The 17,156-nt window shown below is 42.4% G+C and overlaps 1 pseudogene; it reads left to right on the top strand.

Annotated features, from left to right (window-relative positions):
- Nucleotides 1-3,862: 3,862 nt before the first annotated feature.
- Nucleotides 3,863-5,296, top strand: LOC147428301 (uncharacterized; annotated as a pseudogene).
- The last annotated feature ends 11,860 nt before the right edge of the window (nt 5,297-17,156 follow it).

The raw sequence follows: 17,156 nt of genomic DNA, 5'->3' as shown, positions 1-17,156 counted from the left end.
TCAATCCTAATGAAGTGAACTCGAAGAGATGCAACTACTAACTCTACAAGCAAATCAAACGCACTAAAGCCAAGTAATCTGTCTATATCCTTCTACACAGCTCTACAGTCATCACGCATGTTTACCATGCAAATCATATCGGATTCACACGAAACTTGAAGGAAAGCTACAGGGGACTATCAAGAGCATATCCTATCACTGTCATAGCATTCTGGATGGGTACACGAATCGCGATCGTTCGTCCCAAAGTACGCAAAAACAATAAACGGATGATCCTAAAGGGTCGTTTTTGGGTCCCTAAAGCCTCTCCTAGGGTCAAAACAACATAAAATACGCATATAAACACTCAAAACAACGATTTAAGGCCACAATGGTTGCATTTGATACCTCCACCAAATCTTGAATGCTTACACTTGAATGAAAGAGCAGAGTAAGAAGAACACAATGCAATAAACAAAACTGAATTTGGATTACCGTAGCCACAATAGCGATGATTACAAGTTGGAGCCAAGAGGTCGCTCTCTGTGCATACAACAACAGTCACTTATCTTCCAAAAAATAATCTCCCTTTCCCACTAACCTTAGTGTATTATATACCTAGGGCTTTCTAAAGTGGCCGGGCGGCCAACTTCTCATGGACCTTTACATACATCATTGGAAAAATTACATCTTTGACTTAGACTTGACATAGACGATTGTCATTAGGCTTTTACAGGGTTTGATGTATTAAACATCGGAAAAATAATGTGACCACATCAAAACTTTGGCCGGCTGACCCAACGGGCGCCTTGGCTAGTTGGGCACTTGTATGTTGTTATCACCTCCAAACAAAGAGATAAGCAACAGAAAGAAATTGAAGAACTGGGTGAGCTGCTTACCAAACTGTCAGATGCATGCAAAGCGAAGGATGATCAGCTGACAAAAGTGACAAATGAACTTCTAACTACCACTCTATCAGCTCAAAAGATCTAAGTACAATTAGATATGGCCAATGCTTCTCTACAGTACTCAGAATAAAGAATCAATGATCAGGAAATATTCTTGTGGAAAATACAAGAAAATCCAGTCGTCACCTCGATCAAGGGAACATACGAGATCTACAAGGCATTAGAAAGAAAAATAAAGACCTCGAGCTGGAGCTGAAATTTGGAGCAGTCTCAGCACAAAGACCTGGCCTTGATGCAGGTCCAAAGAGAAGACGAGCTGCTAAAGGAGATAACTGAACTCAAACAAGTGAACCAGCTATTGAGAGAGGGAAGGACAGACACGCAAGAAGAGGCAGGCACTTCGGAGCCACCTCAAACAGAAATCCCCTCAGTATCATTTACTGACATGGAGACACAGGCCGCAATAGAGCTGAGCGGCGAGAAAGAATTTCAGGTACCCATCACAGAAGAAGACACAATGCCCACGGTCCAACTCTCAAGGGCTAAATAAGATGTACTAAAGGAAAAGTTTACACAAGAGGCAGATGAGCAGTGGAAGGCTACAATGGATTGGGAGTTGAGAATACTTCATTCTGTCAATGCCACACAACTCACTCCCAATCAAATAAATACGCAATGGCACCAACAATCCCTGCCCTACCCTCTGATTAAACTTGAGTTGCTACAAGTAAAAGAAAGACTTTACATAGACATGCAAGTTGAGGGCGCATATAAAGACCACCCGAAGTGGAGGTTGAGCTGGTTGAACAAGAATCCAAGGTACTTGATTATGTTCAAAGAGCACCTGCGGTCCTGCAAAAGGATCCTACCTTCTGTCCTGTACCAAGAGTAAGGACCTGGATAGCACATGAGGCACTACAAAAGAAGTGGGCAACTTGGCTGAGTTTCTCCAGATTGCCTATCCCAAAAAAGGGACCCGCAACTGAAGTATACATGGTGAAAACCTTAAAGAGCGCCGTGTCATTCTTTAAAAGGTTACCAAATTTGTCATGTGCTATGTTATATAAAATTTACCGAATGCTACTCACCTGCATCGAAGTGTTCAATGAACTAGAGCAAGCAGGTGCCCCTTGGATGTCATTCCTCGAGGGTAACAAAGGTTTGTGCTATGATCTCAGTGGCCAACCTTCCGAAGAAGTCCTCTATGGCTTCTACGCCAAATGCATGTTTCTACCTTCTCACAATATGCTGGCATTCGAGGCAGCGTTCTACACGGGATTCTTCACTTGACGAACGAAGATATTTGCATCAATGATCAGCAATTTGACCTCAAGGTTTGTAGGCTACTCAATAGTGGAGCTGAAAAACAGAGTAACTATGCAGTTCTTGCAAGTGCCAGATAAGGAAACTAGGAAAATCAGATATTAAAAGGCTCTAGCAGTGCTTAAAGATCGCTCGCCAGAAGACTATTTCAGCCCATAAAGCTGTGTCAAGGGACGCCACAGGCGAGAGGGAGGGAATGCTAGCAACAAGCTAACATAGACACCATGGATACCATTTTTTGGAGTTCTCATTGTAAAACACTTATTATTTTGATAAATCGGGAATATTGTAAATCCTATTTTCTCGGATAAACTTTGTAATTGATGAGCCAGGGCTACAAGCTTTTAGATTGTATCAACCTGTCATTACCCATCTTTGGTAGAACTCTTAGATTATTAGTTTTGACCACCAAAAACCTTGGCTGAGGTATAAAAGCCAATTTTTGTAAGTTATTATTAAGTTTTGGATAATGAAAAAAAACACGCTATTCTTAATATATTGAAAAAACCTTTGTAAACATTCCCTACAATATAAAGGCCAAACATGCCATGCACAACTTGAACTCCAACTAAAGCTACATGCATGCTTCATAAACGGGAGTTTCCCACAGGCTAGACGCACACTGGGCTTGCATACCCAACATGATTGAGGGCGAGCTCGGAGGCTGCAGGGGACGCCAGCAAGGGGTGTGCCACTCATTCAGAGAAGGAAAGCGTTGCAGGGCATCCACCTGGAGAAATAAGGGAGGGACTTCCAAGGGTTGACCTTGACAGGGTTGGAAGAGGTACACCATAGGTAGAGCATGGAGGGGGCTGTAGGTACAAGAAGGAGCACCACTAGGTAGCCCTGCAAAGGCTATGAGGGACCTCATGAGCAATCAACAAAGGGGTCCTTGAAAAGGATGATCCACTAGAGAAGGAGTGGGAGGAAGTGCGAGCTTGAGAGAGGGCTGGGGTACAATGCCGAGAGTAGCTAGAAGAATCCACAACCAAAAGCGGGCCCAAGCAGGACCACTTGGGGCTGGGGAGCAGGCAGCTTGAAAGGCCAACCCGGGAAACGGTCTGAACTGCAGGTGAAAGGGTCTCTACTACAGTCTGTGGGAGGACGTCAAATGGGTAGAAGGCATCATACAAAGGACCTGAGGAGAGGTGGAAACCTGGCCAGTAGTGGCAAGGAGAGAGAGAGGCTGAGAGCACCCAACTTGGGAAAGAGAGGACACGTTTCTACAGGCTCTGGTGGGCGGATCTCTTATCAACATGTAAAAGAGTACTTCAGCCTAGTGTTTATGAATCATGTATGCAGATGTACGTGGTATGGCCTTTGTAAAGTATGGTTGGAAAGTATTGTAATCTCATGCCGTGTAATTGATTTGTTCTTGTGGAGCTTGGGGTGGGCGTGAGCTTGTAAAACCCCCATTGCCAAGAACTTGAGTCGATGATTTCAAGGCAGCCTTACGATTTGACATTGCAAGTGTTTTGTCTGTATTTGTTGAAAGTTCAAACTGGCATAGAAGCATTTCTATAGAGGTAATTTGCTCCGGCTTCCTTCTGTCATCGTTTTTGGTGCCCCCCATGGAGGATTTGCTGATTTGAGTACCTTAAGTTGGCTAGTGCTGAGCAAATAAATTTGCAAAGATGATTGTCCTTGATGACATGCTCATCATAATGAATGATAGGATGGGAAAACTGCAGCTACAAGATCTTAAAGACCCGGATATGCATTATTGGAGGTTTCATAGTCTGAAGCACAAAATGGAAGTTCTCAAGAATGTAGTCCTTGATGCAAAAACGGAAATGTTTTTGTTCTTGGCACCTTGTTTGGTCTTTTAGGTGTGAAAGCTGCATGCATGGAATTCTCAAATTTAAAGAGTATGCTTGCTTTTCACAAGCAGGAGAGGAAGATGAGTGATGCAAGGCAATCAAATGTACATGTGAGAGATGTGCATGATAGATCCACTCTGGGAGATTTGGGTTGCTGTATGGATGATGAGGTACCGTCTTCCTTGAACAGGGATGCTGGTCCAATTTCAGATGATGAATCTGATAATAATCAGCCCATATACAGTGATTTTAATGAGGATATATCGTCAGAAGAAAATGCTCTTGCTGTGGGTTGTGAAATTGAATGTTATACAAAGTTTTCTGTGGGTTGTGAAATTGAATGTTGTAGAAATTATCTAAGAACTTGATGTAGCATGAGAGGTATGGTGATGAGGATGACAATCCTGAATAGGGTTTTTTGGGTGTTGAAGCAGACATGGATAACGTCGACATACATGTTTGTGTCGATGAAGCTATGATGCATCTGGATTCTGGAATGTGCACTAAGGCTGACAGTTTTGCACGTCTTGCTAATTTTGTTGATGAGGAGATGACAATAAGAGAGTTTCTGACTGCTTTGGAAGATCAAGATGATGGGTTAGAAGGTGCATGCGTCCAAAGTGAGGCTTTACAGGTGCCTAATGCAAGCATTGTTTCGGTTTATACTGAGCCAAAAGTCGCCAACTTCAATGTATGCAAGCAGTTTTGTTTTGGTGTTGATAGTGGTGACTCTAGCTTTGACACCAAATGGGGTTTTGATGAGCCCACAATCGAAATGGATGGATGTATGACCCTCAAAGTTCAAACAACCGAATCAAGGATAGAGTTCTTGAAGCTTCAGGAACTATATAGTAAGGAATTGTATGAAACCTTATAAAACACGTGCCTTGTTGATGTTTTCCTACATTCTCATCTCAGTCTTAGTCATGTGTGCATGGTTGAATATCAAGAATGAATGTTTTGCGAGTTACAAGGAGTAAAATGCGCATGAAGTGCACGAAATAGGCAGTATGAATGCATGGAAACATTTCATTCAGAAGCCGTTAGCTACAAATTCTGGGAGCTGGACATGAAGTGTTGCTCTATTCTGGTTTATGGAGAGATAAATATCTTGAGCAACCGGTTTTGGCAGTGGCTACACAGTATGGCATGCAATTGTTGCAACTAGTATTGATACGTGAATGGTGTACAAATGGATGCAAGAGGGGTAGATGCCTATGCCAAAGAAAAATGGCTGCTGGATCAGAGTGTTCTGAAAGTTTGTAGTCTCTAGCTTTTTGATATGTAATGTACATAATATACAGAAAAACAAGTACTGTCGGGTTTTAGTCCGAGATTTGAGTCATTTGTGTTGAGAGAGAAAGAGAGCACAGAAATAGAACCCCAAAGTGTGTAGAATACACACATGAGATGATGTATATATAGAGGGGACCTGGGTGCCATATATAGAGAAGCCATATATTGAGTAGCTCCCACTACAACAAAAAGAGGTGCCTTCAACGCAGATTTTGACGTAAACTATCGAAAACTGCGTCGAAATCCTCATCCCTATGAAACAGTCAAAATACGCGTCGATATATACGTCGATAGTCCTAGTTTTTTATGCATATTTCGACGCCTATGTCGACGACCATATCAAAAAATAAAAATCTTTGGCAGAGGACAGGTAGCCTGGCCTATGCCCAGTGAAAAGATGGACATAACCACAGCAAGACTGCATGTCCTCTACCCAAGAAAGTGAGCAGCACCAAAATCAACCGTGCTCCCGTAGAAATTCGGCAAAGTTTCCTTCATTTTAACATAAACTTTTTAAAAAAAAACCATATATACGTCTCCTACATAATATCCATGTAGGATCTCACATGAAATTTAAGGCACACCTTGATGGAAGAAATGAAACCAACTTTGTGCAAAACCATAACCAAATTAAAACCATAACCATAACTAACTTCATATATAAAGAACTTTGTGTAAAACCATAACCAAATTAAAACCATAACCATAACCATATTGATCAAAACCATAATCATAACCATATTGACCAAAACCATAACCATAAACAATAAACAATAACCATAACCATGTATATACAAGAAAGAAACACATAGATGTGTCTGTGTCTCACAAAACATATATAGAAATCCATTGATGACTCGCGCGTCACAACTTGCACATAAAGGGACAAGTCACAAAATTAGTATGATATTACTTCACATATACTTAATTAATTAAGTCAATTCAGACATATTATTTGTCTCGATCAAATGTCTCACCTCAATCGATCAGCGAGGCTCTAAGGCCTCTCAGTCTACAGTCTCTCCTATTGGCAGCAAGATCATTCAATACTTCATAAATGCCTCTCCGATATCCATCTGTCTCCTCCTGGCGTGTCGGAGCTCGATGCATTGCAAGATTCTGCGTTTATACAAAAACCAAAGTAATTAAGAATACATGATTCATCGCTCTTGAAAAAAAAAGGCATAGCTAGGATTGGATTGGAAACTCACAAAGTCATAGCGAAAGGTGTCGAAGCCTCCACTGCCAAGATGAGATGTGCCCCTAGTCTCCCTACGTACCTCCCCGGCAAGACGCTGCTATCTGAACCTCGTGTCCGCTCTCTCCTCATCTTCCCTGATCTGCTGCCACGACTTGTGTGAGATGCCCGAAGGCTTTGGCGAGCCCTGTCTGAAAGCCCGACGATCTACATCTCGATGATGTTTCACGGTGTCCCGTGCAACATTCGTGATCCACCTCCTCGAAAGCTCCTCTGAACCCAAAGCAGGCCGATACTCTCTCATGATGGTCTCCACTATATAATTAATTTTTCTGCAATCCATATGAGTCCAAGACGTCATGATGGTGCTAGAAAACTGCACCTCCACGAGCTGGCGAACCCGTTGTTTCATCTCAGTCCCGACACTATCCATGTCAGCCTGTCCATCTGGCCATATAGTATAGAACTTGGAGGCACTAGGATCGTGTGCCTCCCAAGGTGTTCGAGGTGTGCTAAGAGGTGTGTCGAGAGGTGTGCCTGCGTAGGACGGGGGTCGTGAGCGAGGAGGGGTCGAAGCATCTCTAGACCCTCCTCCACAGCAACCACCACCTCCACCTGACGATCGCCGAGATCGGCGAGTGCGTCTGTGAAGCAAAGATGCTGACATACCTGCTGTTCCGTTTTTCTTGTTGGGAATTTGCAAAATCCTTTTGAAACACCACAAGTCCAATAGGAGTAGACCCTTGGGAATTTACTAGCCGTCGCCCACCCAAGAGACTATGTCAAATAGGAGCAAAACCCAGTCAAAGCACTGATTTACAGCACACGCCGACCAATGCAGATGAAGACAAGAGCCTCTCCTTTCACAATCAAATATCACAAACCCATAACTTCAACATCAATTCCACAATTCATAGATACATGCCCTCCAAATCTGTCTACACACAATTTGCCACTAGGCTGCCATAGCCATAACCCTGCAGAGAACTAGTCGTAACCTGAAGAGCACAACTCCAATTGGGGCACTTTAAAGCTTGAAAAATTATTGAAAAATGTCTGGCAAGAAAGCCGAAGATGACCAAAATTTATTCCATATGCTTCCATGAGCAAAATTGACGCGAACAGAAAGCTGTCCCAACACGACTACACGTAGAGAAGGCTAGTCGGGGCAAGAAACTGCATCCAAGAGACACAACGAGCTAAAACCTGCAAATTTCTGATGTTTGGCTGAACTTTTTTAAGTTTGTACATGAGTTTAAGTTATATACAAGGTTCACTTCAAAAAAATCACTCACGGGCACTTACAGTAGCCCGACCGCTGTTACTAGACTAGCGACTTGCAATGCATGTACATGTGCTTGCTAAAGCAAGCTAAAAACCCACAAAAAGAAAGCCCACACGTCCTTTTTACATCGGGCGTCATGTCCGTATGTACAAATTTACAAACAACGAGGTGTCAGAAATGCGCCCAACATAGTTTGCCACACCCCAGCATGCTAGATCATTCATGATCAGCAGCACAAAAGAGATCATGTAAACCTGTAATAGGACTAATCTTTGAAGTTCTTAAAGTCGAAAAGAATATAGTAGGGCATATCTTTCGTTTATCATGATTTGAAAGATTATTGAATAGTCTATTAAATAGAGCTTATATGAATGAGTTTGAGATTTTACGAGAGAATATATATTCTTTTTTTTAACTAATACACTAAACACGTATTTGATAAAGATTAATGAATAACAGATAGTGTGTCTATGAACAATAAAATTGAAATTTTTATTAATATGAGTGTTTTATATTTATGTGTTCTAGCTCAAAATGCATGGGTAAGCTTAAAATCACTTGAAAAAGTAGCGGAGACCCAAAAATAGAGATTTTGTGAGTCACGACCTAAAAGTTACGTTTTCAACCAAAAAAAGATGTTTTTCATAATTCTGTCCGGATGGCCTTGGAGGTGGACCAATGAGAATTAGGCTAGAGTAAATCTAGTTTAATTAATTTAAAAACACTTAATAAAAGAACCAATGAGAATTAAGTCTCCTAGAAGACTATTGGACAGTCTCCCAAGAGGTCCAATGAGCATTCAGGAGCCCAATGGCTTGCCTAATTCCTATTGGCCAGGAGGAAAAGGGGTCCAATGAGAGTTTAGTTTAATTAATAAATTACCTAAAGCTCTCACAAAAGGGGAAAGGGGGACACATGTCAGAAGGCTATCACTTATGCTGCTTAACTGTGATAGGCCTCACTTGGGGAGGTCCAATGAGGGCAGCAAGAGCAAATAGCAAGAGGGCTCGCCCAAGAGAGAGAGGGGGCTGATTTTTGCAAGGCATTATCACACACACAATCTCATGTGTGAAGAAAGAGAATACTATCTCTTCCCAAGCTTTAATGGAGAGCTCATCACCTACTCCAAGCTTGTGAGATAGAAGCCTACATCGACATACTCTTGGCATGTGGATGCAAATCCAACCAAGAGCCAAGCTTCAATGCATGCTCATCTCCTCTACCATGCTAATTACTAAGCTAAGCTATGCTAATATGAGTGATTATGTGAGGAGATGTACATATTTCTCGTAAGATACTCCTTCTTCCTCTCAATCTACTCTCATACCCTGCTAGCTCTCACCATCTTCGAAGGTGTGTGAGGTCTTGGGTCTGAGAACGGGGATAATTTAAGTTGTGTTTACTAAGTGTTTTGCTTAGTGCATGAAGCTTTCATCTTCATTGCACTAGCTAGTCTTGAAGGAACACAAAGAATTGTATTGTACAATGTCTCTCTTGCTGGGAGAAACCATAATACAAAGCCTTTTGGAGGGGGGACCAGCTCCATGCAAATCCGGTCCTCAACTGTTGTCAATAGCTTAATTTCTCTCTCTTTTGAAAGTATTGTTGATGCTATCTAACTAGGTGTTATGATTTTAGTTGCTCTCTCCACCCAAGCACTCTTGTAATTCTCATTAGGAATCTATGCTAATGAAATGCCCACTATGTTCATGCTAATTTCCGCTACACATAAGTTTTTAGACCATTAAATGTTACATTGGTATCAGAGCACAAGGTTTCTCTTTTCTTTCTCAAGAAGGGAGGTCCTCAAGCTAGCTATAAATGGTTGGTATTATTAATTGCCTGTGAGTAAGTAGAATAGGGATTTTTTAGCCTTGCAGTGAGCCTGCCTTTGTGCAATTCACGGGGCATCAACGTCGAGAGCTATGGTCTTAATAGTGGAGTCCTACGGGGCTTGCCTACGGCTAAAACACTATTGAGCTATTAGAAGCTTGACAGGAGCCGGGGTTGTTTTGGTGTCAAAAGACCCTCTCTTCTATTGCTTGCAATTAATGGTATTCGAGCCGCGGGTACAATAGCTTGAGTGCTTTTTCTAAAGGGGTAAAGAGGAGTAGCAACTAGGGCTTGAAGTGCCAAAGTACACCTAAAAGTTGTTAGAATGGCTGACAATAGTAAAGAGGGTGAAATTAATGTTGATAACTTTGATTTTGCTCATGAGCAAGCTACTAATGATGCTTCAATGCTTGTTAACTATCTTGTTTCTAGGCTTCAACAAGCCATGGGCAATCCATCTCTCCAAAGCGAAGTGAAACGGCAGCTCCGTGCTCATGGGATTCTCCAAGCTCATCACCATGACGAGAGAACACCTAGGAAGCCTCCTTGTGAGACTCCCAAAAGAGGTCTCTCTCCGATTCGGGAAGAAGAAGAGAATCCCTACGAAGGGCTCAAGAATTTACTTCTTGATGATGCATCTCCTTCCCAAAGGAGAACTCAAGAACCTCCATCGAAGGAACGAGAAAGAAGTGAGTCTCCCGGCACCTCAGCGGAGATGGCTCCACGAAGACGGCGGGCTAAACGCTCTCCATCACCACCAAAGCGGAGAAGACCATCACACTCTTCTCCACGCCATAATTCAAAGAGGGATGATAAAAAGCAAAAGAAGAAAAAGGCGAGAAAGAGGACACCCTCTTCTCCATCTTCTTCATCCTCTTCCTCTTATGAAATCTATGGTGAAGACGACGAAGATCAAGACAAGAAAAAGGCGAGAAAGAGGTCACCCTCTTCTCCACCTTCTTCGAATTCTTCACCTTCTGAAGAAAGTGATGGTGCAACCTTTGAACCATCAAAAAGAAGAGGCCATAGGAAATCCTATGCCGCATGGAAGAGGTCGTCCAAATTGAAGAAATTCAAAGAGAGAGGGAAGAGCATCTCTTTCCTTACCTATGATGGTACCTTTGGTGCTACGGATAAAGTCTTGGCCTTTATCCAGCAATTCGATGCGGCGTTTGGAGATGAGGGCTTCACGGAGTCCTCTAAGCTACGCCATGTAGCTATGCACTTTCAAAAGTCCGCCAAACAATGGTGGACTAGCCTACGAGCCAACGGTGAAGCTCCATGAACTTGGAAAGCTTTGAGAGCTTCCATTATGAAGCAGTTTTTGGCCACCGATGCCAAAGAAAAAGTACTCACCGAATGGCGAAGCTTAAAGCTCTCTCCCAATGAATCCATCCACAAATATGTAGACAAGTTTTGGGACCTACAACTCAAAGCCAATGTCTTTAAAAAGTTGGATTTTGGAGAGCAAAAGCAACAATTTTTTGCGGGCTTAACCGAAGAAATGGCGGAGTATGTCAACTCCTAAAGGCCACGTACCATATCGGCGGTAATACACCATACTATGGTGGCCTCTCGAATCAATTTCCAAACACGGGCTAAAAGAAATAATAAGCCCCCGGAAAACAAGGGTTCCAATGAGCCTAAGGATAAGGACAATGTCCAAAAGTCTCCTAAGGGAAACTCCAACAAAGCTAAAGAGAAGGGAGTTTACAAAGGTAAGAATAAACTCTCTCCTGAAGAGCTTGAGCGTTATCGCAAAGATAATCAGTGTTTCAAGTGCGGCGAACAAGGGCACGCGTACCGCGATTGTCCCCAAAAGAACAACCGCCAAGATCCTCCTAGAGCTTCCTTGGGTGAAATCCAAGAGGAGGAGACTCACCAAACTCACAACAAAGGATCTCCTCTATGCCATGCTTGGGGAAAGGTAAGAGAACATGATGCTTTTATTCTCTTTGACCCTGGTTCTACTCACAATTTTTTATCTATAGAGTTGGCCACCAAGCTAGGCATACAATCCTATGAGATGGGAGATGTCCTACCCGTAGACAGTGCCTTCAAGGGGCAAGAAGCTTCAGTCACTCCCTTAATCGGGAAATTGAGGCTTCATGTCCAAGGCTATGTGGACAAAGAGGACTTCTTTATCTCTCCTCTCAAGCATGAGGATGTAATCCTAGGGGCACCATGGTTTGTGACCGCTTGGCTGCCGATGTTAAATTTCTTGAAATGAGAATCTCCTTTAAATTCAGTGAAAAAGACATATATATAGATGCTAAGGAAATGGGTAACACTATCCCCATTGTACATACACCAGCTTTCAACAAGTCAATAAAGAGCTCTATTTCCGTGTACATGATTTTTGTTAAAGATTCTCAAAATGAACCTAATGCTTTAGCAAAAGAAAATAAAAGAAACCAAAAGGAATTAGAGTTATCCAATTTTCTCAAGGGGTTTCAAGATGTTTTTATTGACGACATCCCTTGTGAGCTACCTCCTAAACGAGGTAATGATGACCATGCAATTGAACTTCTTCCAGGAAGTTCACCGCCTAACAAACCTCCTTATAGAGTTTCTCAAGCTCAACAAGAGGAGATTATGCGGCAAGTGCATGAGTTAGTTGAGAAGAGCATGGTTAGGCCTAGCTCATCTCCATTTTGCTCACCTGTGCTATTAGTACAAAAGAAAGACGGCACATATCGTATGTGTGTCGACTATAGAGCACTAAATAGGATCACTATCAAGAATAGGTTTCCCGTTCCACGGGTAGAAAACCTATTTGATAAGCTACAAGGATCGACCTACTTCAGTAGGATTGACCTAAAAAGTGGCTATCATCAGATAAGGATAGTTGATCAAGATATTGTAAAGACCGCATTTCGCACCACATTTAGTCTTTACGAATACATTGTCATGCCTTTTGGCTTGACCAATGCACCAGCCACATTCAACGGCTTGATGGAGAAGTTGTTCCAGCCTCATCGAACCTTCACTGGAGTGTTCTTTGATGATATTATCATCTACTTTAATTCATTAGAGGAACACAAGCAACACCTCCAGGTAATATTTCAAGTTTTGAGAGAGAATAAACTCTATGTTAATCAAAAGAAAAGTGAATTTTTCTTGCAAGAGATTCAGTATTTAGGTCACATTATCTCTCAAGATGGCATCCAAATGGATCCATCAAAGTTAGAGGTAATAAAAGGATGGCCTAAACCAAGGAATCTTCATGAACTAAGAAGCTTTATAGGTATGTGTGCATTCTATAGATGCTTCATAGAAAAGTTCTCACAAATTGCGGGACCACTACATGACCTGACAAAGAAAAGCGTTAGGTACACATGGTCTGCTAAGGAGAACAATGCTTTTGAAAAGCTTTAAAAAAAACTTATCTCTCAACCTGTGCTTACACTACCGGATCTCTCAAAACCATTTGAGGTCCAATGTGATGCTTGTGGTGATTGCCTTGGAGCTGTTTTACTCCAAGAAGGGCACGCCATAGGCTATGAGAGTCGAAGGCTCAACCCTATTGAGCAAGCTCTAGGCATATATGAAAAGGAACTCCTTGCAGTTCTACATGCCTTAGACTCATGGAAGCACTATTTATTGGGGACTCCTTTCATTCTGCGAACAGATCACCAAAGTCTTAAGTACTTCATGACACAGACCAAGCTCTCCGACAAACAAATGAGGTGGGCAAATTTCCTTTTGCAATTTCATTTTCATATTGCTCACATTGCTGGCAAGCATAATCAAGTAGCTGATGCACTCTCAAGACGACCGAGAGTGAATGCGGTTTCCATAGCAACTCACAATGATCTATCTTCAATGATAGATGAGTACGCTATTGATCCCGATTTTAGAGATGTGATTTCAGCCCTTGCATTAGGGAAGAAAGAAGAACTGTTTACTTTACAAGATGGTTATCTCCTCTATGGAAATAGACTATGCGTTCCTAACTCACTACGTGAGAAAGTAATGTATGAATCTCATGGTCCACCTTATGCGGGGCATAGAGGGATTCTGTCTACCTTAAAGGGAATTGAAACATATTTCTATTGGCCTACCATGAAAGTGAACATACAAGAGTATGTTTCTAAATGTGTGGTATGCCAAAAGACAAAATTTGATGGAGGGAAGCAACTTGGATTGCTTCAACCCTTGCCAATCCCTAATTCACCATGGGAGAGCATATCCATGGATTTTATCTTTGGATTGCCTAAGTCTATCCATGGGAATACGGGAATATGGACGATAGTAGACAGGTTCAGTAAACAAGCTCATTCTATACCTGTCAAAAACACTATCAAATCCCATCAAATGGAAACCCTCTTCATTTCACAAATTTTCAAGTACCATGGCTTGCCAATGTCCATAGTGTTGGATAGAGATTCTAGAATGACCAATAATTTCTGGAAGGGTCTCTTTGAGAATTTATGGACTAGTCATCCATTGTGGAATGATGCCGTAGGGTAACATAGGGATCCTCTACCCACTAGAAAAGGACTCATGAATATGCTTTATCTTCACTACACCATAGTCGAGGACGACTATGATTTCAAGAGAGAGGTAATGTCATAATAATCAATATCTAATTCTCTTAAATGATTTTCTCATATTAAACTGATCATTTAATGTGGGGAAGTGCCAGGGGAGAAAAAGCTAGAATATTGGTTAAGCTAGCAGACCGGCCACAGTAGGGATCCAAAGGGGGGAAAATAGGGATACAAAGGGGGGGGCATCTGCAAAAGAGCCATGTGCAACAATGGGCTAAAAAGACCCTAAGGTTCAGCCCATTAAGACTTCCAAAATACTAAGGTTCCAAAATTCAAAGGTTGTGTCCAAAGGTCAACCCTACGGGAAATTGGATGCTTTGTGTGTGACTAAAAAGTCTTTGCATATCCCTACATGGGAGGGGGCGAGCCCTTCTTCTAGGGGATGAGAGAGAAAGTCACACACACACACACACACACACAGGCTCCCTTTACACAAAGGGAATTAGGGACACATGTCAGCTCCCTAGCCCAGATGCCCACAAGGTGTGCCCAATTCCTATTGGATGGACTTGGATGTGGACCAATGAGAATTAGGATAGAGTAAATCTAGTTTAATTAATTTAAAAACACTTAATAAAAGAACCAATGAGAATTAAGTCTCCTAGAAGACTATTGGACAGTCTCCCAAGGGATCCAATGAGCATTCAGGAGTCCAATGGCTTGCCTGATTCCTATTGGCCAGGAGGCAAAGGGGTCCAATGAGAGTTTAGTTTAATTATTAAATTACCTAAAGATCTCACAAAAGGGGAAAGGGGGACACATGTCAGAAGGCTATCACTTATGCTGCTTAACTGTGATAGCCCTGACTTGGGGAGGTCCAATGAGGGCTGAGCAAGAGCAAATAGCAAGAGGGCTCGCCCAAGAGAGAGAGGGGCCTGATTTTTGCAAGGCATTATCACACACACACACTCACACAATCTCATGTGTGAAGAAAGAGAAGACTATCTCTTCCCAAGCTTTTATGGAGAGCTCATCACCTACTCCAAGCTTGTGAAATAGAAGCCTACATCGACATACTCTTGGCATGTGGATGCAAATCCAACCAAGAGCCAAGCTTCAATGCATGCTCATCTCCTCTACCATGCTAATTACTAAGCTAAGCTATGCTAATATGAGTGATTATGTGAGGAGATGTACATCTTTCTCGTAAGATACTCCTTCTTCCTCTCAATCTACTCTCATACCCTACTAGCTCTCACCATCTTCGAAGGTGTGTGAGGTCTTGGGTCTGAGAACGGGGATAATTAAAGTTGTGTTTACTAAGTGTTTTGCTTAGTGCATGAAGCTTTCATCTTCATTGCACTAGCTAGTTTTGAAGGAACACAAAGAATTGTATTGTACAATGTCTCTCTTGATGGGAGAAACCATAATACAAAGCCTTTTGGAGGGGGGATCGGCTCCATGAAAATCCGGTCCTCAACTGTTGTCAATAGCTTAATTTCTCTCTCTTTTGAAAGTATTGTTGATGCTATCTAACTAGGTGTTATGCTTTTTGTTGCTCTCTCCACCCAAGCACTCTTGTAATTCTCATCAGGAATCTATGCTAATGAAATGCCCACTATGTTCATGCTAATTTCCGCTACACATAAGTTTTTAGACCATTAAATGTTACATTGGTATCAGAGCACAAGGTTTCTCTTTTCTTGCTCAAGAAGGGAGGTCCTCAAGCTAGCTATAAATGGTTGGTATTATTAATTGCCTGTGAGTAAGTAGAATAGGGATTTTTCAGCCTTACAGTGCGCCTGCCTTTGTGCAGTTAGCGGGGCATCACTGTCGAGAGCTATGGTCTTAATAGTGGAGTCCTACGAGGCTTGCCTACGGCTTAACCACTATTGAGCTATTAGAAGCTTGACAGGAGCCGGTGCTGTTTTGGTGTTCAAAGAGCCTCTCTTCTATTCCTTGCAATTAATGGTATTCGAGCCGCGGGTACAGTAGCTTGAGTGCTTTTTCTAAAGGGGTAAAGAGGAGTAGCAACTAGGGCTTGAAGTGCCAAAGTACACCTAAAAGTTGTTAGAATGGCTGACAATAGTAAAGAGAGTGAAATTAATGTTGATAACTTTGATTTTGCTCATGAGCAAGCTACTAATGATGCTTCAATGCTTGTTAACTATCTTGTTTCTAGGCTTCAACAAGCCATGGGCAATCCATCTCTCCAAAGCGAAGTGAAACGGCAGCGCCGTGCTCATGGGATTCTCCAAGCTCATCACCATGACGAGAGAACACCTAGGAAGCCTCCTTGTGAGACTCCCAAAAGAGGTCTCTCTCCGATTCGAGAAGAAGAAGAGAATCCCTACGAAGGGCTCAAGAATTTACTTCTTGATGATGCATCTCCTTCCCAAAGGAGAACTCAAGAGCCTCCATCGAAGGAACGAGAAAGAAGTGAGTCTCCGGCCACCTCGGCGGAGATGGCTCCACGAAGACGGCGGGCTAAACGCTCTCCATCACCACCAAAGCGGAGAAGACCATCACACTCTTCTCCATGCCATAATTCAAAGAGAGATGATAGAAATCAAAAGAAGAAAAAGGTGAGAAAGAGGACACCCTCTTCTCCATCTTCTTAATCCTCTTCCTCTTATGAAAGCTATGGTGAAGACGACGAAGATCAAGACAAGAAAAAGGCGAGAAAGAGGTCACCCTCTTCTCCACCTTCTTCGAATTCTTCACCTTCTGAAGAAAGTGATGGTGCAACCTTTGAACCATCAAAAAGAAGAGGCCATAGGAAATCCTATGCCGCATGGAAGAGGTCGTCCAAATTGAAGAAATTCAAAGAGAGAGGGAAGAGCATCTCTTTCCTTACCTATGATGGTACCTTTGGTGCTACGGATAAAGTCTTGGCCTTTATCCAGCAATTCGATGCGGCGTTTGGAGATGAGGGCTTCACGGAGTCCTCTAAGCTACGCCATGTAGCTATGCACTTTCAAAAGTCCGCCAAACAATGGTGGACTAGCCTACGAGCCAACG

This window comes from Adiantum capillus-veneris, chromosome 23 (assembly GCF_014529385.1).
Source record: "Adiantum capillus-veneris isolate H3 chromosome 23, ASM1452938v2, whole genome shotgun sequence".
Taxonomy (NCBI): domain Eukaryota; kingdom Viridiplantae; phylum Streptophyta; class Polypodiopsida; order Polypodiales; family Pteridaceae; genus Adiantum; species Adiantum capillus-veneris.
This window is presented reverse-complemented; position numbering and strand designations above follow the sequence as displayed.